We start from the raw sequence: 7558 nt of genomic DNA, 5'->3' as shown, positions 1-7558 counted from the left end.
CAATAAAAAATTTTCAACAAAATTTATTGACAGTTGCATTGTGATTTAACCAACATATTATGTTATTAAAATTTAGATTTTTGTTATCAGTTAATTATGACTCCTCCATGAGATAGATTTATCTTCTAACATAAGAATATATCCCGAAAATTACATAGTTATATTTTATTGACTTATAGACTAAATGTTCTTTGACCTTTAGTTTATAACTTTTAGGTTGTTTTATGAACATATAAATATGTAAGCCGATTGTTAGGGAAAGTTGTTTTAATGTTCATCTAATGTAGCTCTTAACTATTATGAGCTACTAGAACAATAATGATCCTTAAAGAAATCTTTTGTAATATAGGTAAGAAGATTCTTTGATAATTGGTTTATCCTTGAATATAACCTTTAACAATCAATCGTGCTTCTTATTTTCTTAACGTTTCGTATTGGGATTTAGTTTAGTTATGAACACTCTTAGGTGATTCAACCAAATCTCAAAACGTTAGCCTGACTTATGGAGTCAATTATGATTGATGCTAATGGTTTAACTATAAGGGGTAGGATCATACTTTCCAACATCCATTTCAACTTTAGTTAGGGAGGTTACATAATCATCAGTGTTAGTAAGTTTTAAAACCTAGATGGCCTCCTGAGTTGATTATTGGGTAATTTAAAAGTCTCGGTTTTATGGATTAGATCTTGGTTAGGTTGCTATCATTTTTAAGATTCTAAGTATGTAAGAGTTGGTGCAGTATGGTGTACAAGAGGTGAAATTGGAGTTTAAATATAGAGTAAAATTTAATGGCTCTCTTCCCCCCGCCTCTTGTACTTCTTACAAGTCATTATAAGGACTTTTACTGCTCCTACTGACCTTAGGAAAATTTAGGAAAATTTGCATTCTTAGGGTCAATATTTAAAGACCAACATATTCTAATAGAAAAACGAGCGAATGATGTAAGTCGTCGTAGTTTCTCTTGTGAGGATTATTTCAGTAAGAAATCGGAGTATGCCCACATTTAAGAAACACCGAAACTTTTGTAAGAGTAGTAGTAAATTCTACAAAGATAAGTTTTGATGGAATAGTGTTGTGATGGAGCATTGTCTTGTACAAGATGTGTAATTAAGATAATATCAAGTTTTCACTACCCCACCTCTTGAAAATCTTGTAAGTTATGATTGAGACACTTAAGGCTCCCACTAATATTCGATATCTCTTGGAAAACTACATGAGAAGTTTCAATGATGTACGTGATGTGGTAATTTGTCATACATACGTTAGACTTAATTTGATTTCATTTATGTGTCATAAGAAACTTAAGGACTGTTCACGAAAAAATTTTAGTCTCGGGAAATTTAGTTTTCTGGTTTGATGTGTTTTCGGGTTTTAGTGTTTTCAAAAACTCAGTGTTTTTCGAAAACTGTTTTAACCGTAAACACATGCACCCATAAATTGATGATCAGTTAATAATGTTTCATCTGAATTCTTAGGGATTGTTTGTTTATCCAAGATTTGATTATTTTCAAAGTAATTTCTTTATTAAGTTTACAAAATTCAAAATATCTTGGTCTAAATCTTAATAAAAATTTTAGTAAAAACAAACAATCCAGATCTTGAACCATACTATATTGGATTTTTTTAAAACTGCCATGAACATGAAGATCATTAATTTATCAGATTTTGAAAACCGTCAGTTTATATCAGATACGAGTTTTAAAACCGAAAATTTTTTAGGGTTTCTTATATTCGGATTTTAATAATGATAATAAAAATAAAACGAATTAATAAAAAATCAAAAATTGTTAGGGTTTATCATATTTTAGTCCATGTCTTCCAGTTTAGATCTTGAGTTAATGGAAGACATGAAGAACTGATTAATCAACATCGCTCTGATACCACATGTTAATCAGTTTTTTATTATGTAATAGAAAACATGAATATTTTGATAAACCTACAACTAAAACATACATGTCACGGCAGAGAGAGAAGCCATGGTTGATGAAAACGATCCAGACAACATGATAGTCAGCTTGGTCGGGTTCCCCTTTAGGATGTATATTAGCGATGGGGATTAGGGTTCTTGAGAAACCAAATAATATATGGAGAGAGAGGGTCACGAATTATTATGTGAGGTTTATGGTTATGTTGTATGATGTTAATTAGCCTCTCCATATATTTATATACACCCAAGGGGAAACCCTTGATTCGCAAGAAAGAGTAATTTGGTTCATCAACAATTACCTAGCTAATATAATTATAAGGTATAATTTAATATTTTGATCTAATTATTATATAAATGATAATTATGGCCCTATATAAATATACTAGTTTTTATCCCCCCGTATTACGGGGGTTGTTTTATCTTATTTGTTTATAATTTTTATTTATTTTTTGAATTTTTATTTTTTTATTGTATGAAAGTTAATAATATACTTATGGTTTGATGATAAATTGTTTTATAAATAAATGAGATGTTATAACCTGGTCTAAAAGCGATATGGGTTTGATGAGACCCAAGACTCATTTATTTTTTTACTATAAAATTGTTTTTTTAATTATAAATAATATATAACTTTTTTTTAAATAAATCATATATTAATTTTGGGTATATCCCTACTTTATAGAATTTTTAAATCAAATATTTGGTGAGATTAGTTTTTAATTTAATGAGATGTTATAACCCGTTTAAGAAATATTTGGGTTTGATAAGACCCATACCCGTGAATTTGGGTCAAATGCATGAGAAACCTCCATTTAAAAATCAAGCAAATTTGGTGACTCCAAAAAAAAGGGAAGCACATAAGATTTTTGGGTTTTCGTTTATATATATTATAGATAGATATAGATATATCCATATATTTATTCTTAGACCTTTAACATCAATCTCCCACACCCCTCGTTGATCATTAACCTTTTCGTTGTTCGTATTCATAATTCATGCTATCACAGATCTTGATTTAAAATGACAGTTCAAAAACCAACATAAAACATCTGGAGTACTTTAAGATTAACCTTAAACCAAACCCTCCAACTTGCTTATGTTGTACAGTTTAATAATAAGATTATTATATGACTTACACACTAACACATCGCTTTCAAACAGCCAAATTCCAGTAAACACAATCCGAGAATGTATATGTAAACAACAACCGGAGATTGAACAGAAGAAGGAATAAAGGTTATTGGATTTGTGGGAGAAGTTTTAAAGATAAGTTTGAAAACTGTATTTGCAGCTTTTGGTTGGTTGTTGTTATTAGAAAAGAAATATAGAAAACCAGGGGCTGGTTTTAGGTTTATGGTTTTCTGTCCACTACGTTGTGCTCTCCGGATTGTACGCCAGAAGCCATGCGTGGGATGATGAATGGTGGTTACTAAGCGGTGGCTCTTTTCTTTTCTAATTGTTGACGGTAAGCACCTCAATTCTCTTTCTGCAAGTTATTATGAGCAATGGCCATCCACATGCATCTATGTTATTTTTACTTTACAACTTCCAAATTAGTCAATGTATTTTGAATCTCTGTCAACTCCGAGTGAATGATCAAATCCGATTATTTATCTCTTGATTCTCATGTTGAAGATGTTACCTATCAAATCTCCGTCAAAAAATTCAGGCATTTTCCTTCCCCTACACGGTCGAAATCAAAAACCCGCCATCACAGTCCTCGATCAAAAACCCCTAATTGAGTACTTACACGACTGAATCAAGCAACAACGAGTTTTGTTGTTGTCACAATCGACAAACCAAGCAATACGTGTTATCCCCTCGATCACATGTAGCCGGCCATGCCACAATGAAGTTTTTGGTTCGTCACAGGCGATAAACTACTTTGGGATTATTATCGGTCACTAATAATTAGTTAGGATTATTATAATCCAATTTGTCTATTATTATTGAATCATAAATAAATCATTTCAAGTTATTAACATTATTTTCAAATGTGCATATACTTGACTCTGTGTTTATTTGATTGTTTATATGGGTAATCGTTAATTTGACACGTTGAACCGAGTATGTCTAGATTAATATTTTAACATGTTACATAGATAATTATGGGCATCTTAAATTTATTTTTATCTTAAGTATTTTATCTGTCATCTTTTATTAAAAGAAAAACATTTTTATAGCATTTTTCAAACACAACTTTCTCTCCAACTTACCTATTTAACCCACTTCTAATCACAACTATAAATACCCCATCATTTCATCTTATTTTCTTTGCTCATTCTTATTCTTTACTCTCTAATAATAATCTTCCATTGGAGTTTTTAGTTTAAATTTTCGTGTGTTTGTTCATCTCAAGATCACAAGGTAGATATCAAGTTTATGTTTTCTTGTCTTAGGGGCTGTTTCCCAAGTGATAAACCGTTAAGCGCTGAACCAGTAAGAGGTTTGAATAGTTAAGAGGCTCTGAACCAGTAAGTGTTGAGCCAATTAAGTCTGTTTGGTTTGACCTCAGAATAACTATGCGAAATGACTATCTTACCCCTCTAAACTATTTTGTGTTGAATGAAATGTATTTGTTTAGTTAGAACTCTGAATGATAGATATTTATAAGAAAGATAATACCAAACATCATAGAAAATCCATATTACACATTATTCCTTTAAAATCCGTGGAAACATTCTAAAATCCAAATAGAAATTAATAGTTTGTGTACAAAAGAAACTAATAGTTTTCCCATTCTATGCCATGAACGAACTTTCATACACAACCGAAAAGGTTTTTACAACCTAAGCCGAGTAACCAAACACATCAGAGGTTATACAAAAAAGATGCCACTCATTATGGCAATATGTTTTATGTTAGATTCCAGACTCATCACCCTCGTGATTGGATTAGCTCCCACACCGATCTTGTGAGCAATAGCCATCAAGCCCCTTACTCTTTCCCTTTGTTTAATTTTAAGAAATTTGCAATATTATTGGACATTCCCTTTTTTCTTCATATTCACATACTTCCTCCATTCTTTTCCATCTTTTGTGTAGTCTTAACTCTCAAGAAACCTAATACGCTTTTACAGATGATGTTCCACTTCCACAACAATCCCATCAGCGGTGTTCCCATTCCTTTTGTGCTTGACATCCTCTAGAACTGATTGTTGCTATGTGGCATTGTGAGCTCAAGATTCATAAGACTCTACAGTTAACCCACCTAGCCAAAGAAATACACATACACCATGTTTCCGATAGGACGAAAAGAATGCACTTGACTATAGTCAAATGATCATTAACACAACATCATACACTACACAATAGCCATCAAACACACATCAATTATAAGACCAGTTTAATTGAAGCTTTAGCCAATAATTTACTAGACACCTATGTTCTCATTGCTTATTAGTTTGTTGGATGTCAAGAATATAATATTTGTTACTTTTAAGGTTTTTACTTATCTCTGTAAAAATGTTTGCATTCAACAAAAAGCACGTATATTTGGCTTTTTTTACAAAAGTGTTCCATCTAGAAAATTATGGATTTTTTAGTTACAATCATACATTTTAGACCTTAAAATTTATTATTTTATACCATTATTTAAAGCTTATTACTAGATGAACTCAGGTACTTGGTTCTTATACTTTGCATTTCAATTGTGTGCAACATTTAGCAACACCTTTTGTTTATGGGTACCTAACGAAAACTTTGAATTAAGTCGAAAGTGTGAACACAAACACAATATAGATAACCAATCCCACTTAATTATTTCACGATTTGATGAAAACACATAATTGAAGCCCTAAGACTATGTGTAGTGGGAGAGTTATGAGTTAATTTATGGCCCATAAATCTCTCCTAAAGTGTCTCCCCTCAAATTTATGGGTACCGAGTACCTTTACTACCCATACCCGTATCATTAAAATAAAACTAAAAATTAATAATCACCTAAAACTTAGTTAAAGTGACATTAAGATAAGGCCATGGTTGAGTACTATCTGCACGTATAGTCCTCCATGAATCACCAAAACATTTTTGATACTCATCAATCACCTTATCAACATTTACGTTTTACATAAGTTAGCATCCTTAACTTAATCGTACAATATCCTCCAAAAAAATCTGAACTCTATCCATAAATGAATCAAGTAACAAAGATTGAAATGAATCAATAAATGAGCTTACTGTGTTAAGTACAGAGAAAACATTGAAATCTACAATAAATTAACTTGATGTAAGGTTGTAAAGAATCCATCCCATAAAACTATACATAAATCATTTATAAAATTCTAATGAAAATATACATATCTCAAGGCTTTATTTATAAAACTCACTTTAAAGATGTTTTGACTTACAATACCATACATTACTTTCCATTTTTCTCCATCAGTTTTTCCAACCTGTTGATTTTTTACAATCAAATCATCATACACAAATTCAAAAAACAATTCAATTAAAGCACACATGGAGAAAATACTCACAGCAGCAACAGATTTGTTGTTAGGAAACACACAATGAATTCTAGAGATATAGGCCAAAATCAAGTTACAAAGCTTAAAAGGGTTAGGGTAACATGCGATTGAACATCACAAGGGGAGAGATAAAGTCGTGATTAGAGAATGATTGTAACAGCGATTGAAATTGTTGATGATGGAGACGAACGATTGTAGAAGCGACAGTGGAGGAGAAGGAAGGAACGAAACGGTGGTGGAGAGCGTAGGTATTTAGGTCTATTTTTCATTCCGACTTGTTTCAAGATTGAATGGGTAAGAGGCTGGATTGAATCATTCAGATGTGTTAATTTGTTAACCGAACACACATATATCTTACAGAATCAGACCTAAGGCTCTGAATGGGCTCATTCAGGGCCCATTCAGACCCAAACAAACAACCCCTTAGTTCTTATTTTCTTATTGTTGTAGGGGTTCTAAGATCTTCACATAATTATGTTTATGATCCCACCTACTCTATACACTATGGTGTATAAGGGTGGAGGAGACAAAAATCATAAGGTGACAAGATGATCTTTAATGATCACAACACCTTAACAAGTTCTTGTATTTTTGAAGTTTTTATTTGTTTTATTTATTTTGATTCAATAACCATAAGGATTTTGATGATACGTGACCAACATATTGTATTTATCATATCATAAGTATTTCATAATTTTCTTTATCAAAATCAATTCCAAATCATCAAAAACATTATTGTTTATAATGTTCCAGATTTGACAGCAGAATGTTCGACAATGGTTGAGAAATAACTTGGTCATAACAAATTGGAAAGATATGGTTTTATGGTCTCAAATTATGTATTGATGGGATGTTTCGGGATTCTGGATACCATTGGGTCTTTATGCGGTTTATCATCTGGGTATTCACAAATGTGAATATTATATTGCTTAAAAGGCGAACTTGCAGTTCTTTTTGCCAAATAAGTCATTAAACTTGATCACAAAGTACTTCATAGGAAATTCATTATTGACTTCATCAAACCACATTGTTTGTCATACATGGTCCTCTTATCCGCGTCTTACTACCATTAAGAAATGGACCACAATGGATGTAACACCCCGCCCCTCGCACCACCAATATTGTCCGCTCTGCCCACAAAGAGCTCACGGATTTGTTTTGGTTG

This window comes from Bidens hawaiensis, unplaced genomic scaffold, assembly GCF_021521415.1.
Source record: "Bidens hawaiensis isolate Kalapana, Puna unplaced genomic scaffold, B.hawaiensis_p1.1 tig00003570_1, whole genome shotgun sequence".
Classification (NCBI taxonomy): Eukaryota; Viridiplantae; Streptophyta; class Magnoliopsida; order Asterales; family Asteraceae; genus Bidens; species Bidens hawaiensis.
Note: the sequence above shows the minus strand (reverse complement) of the source record.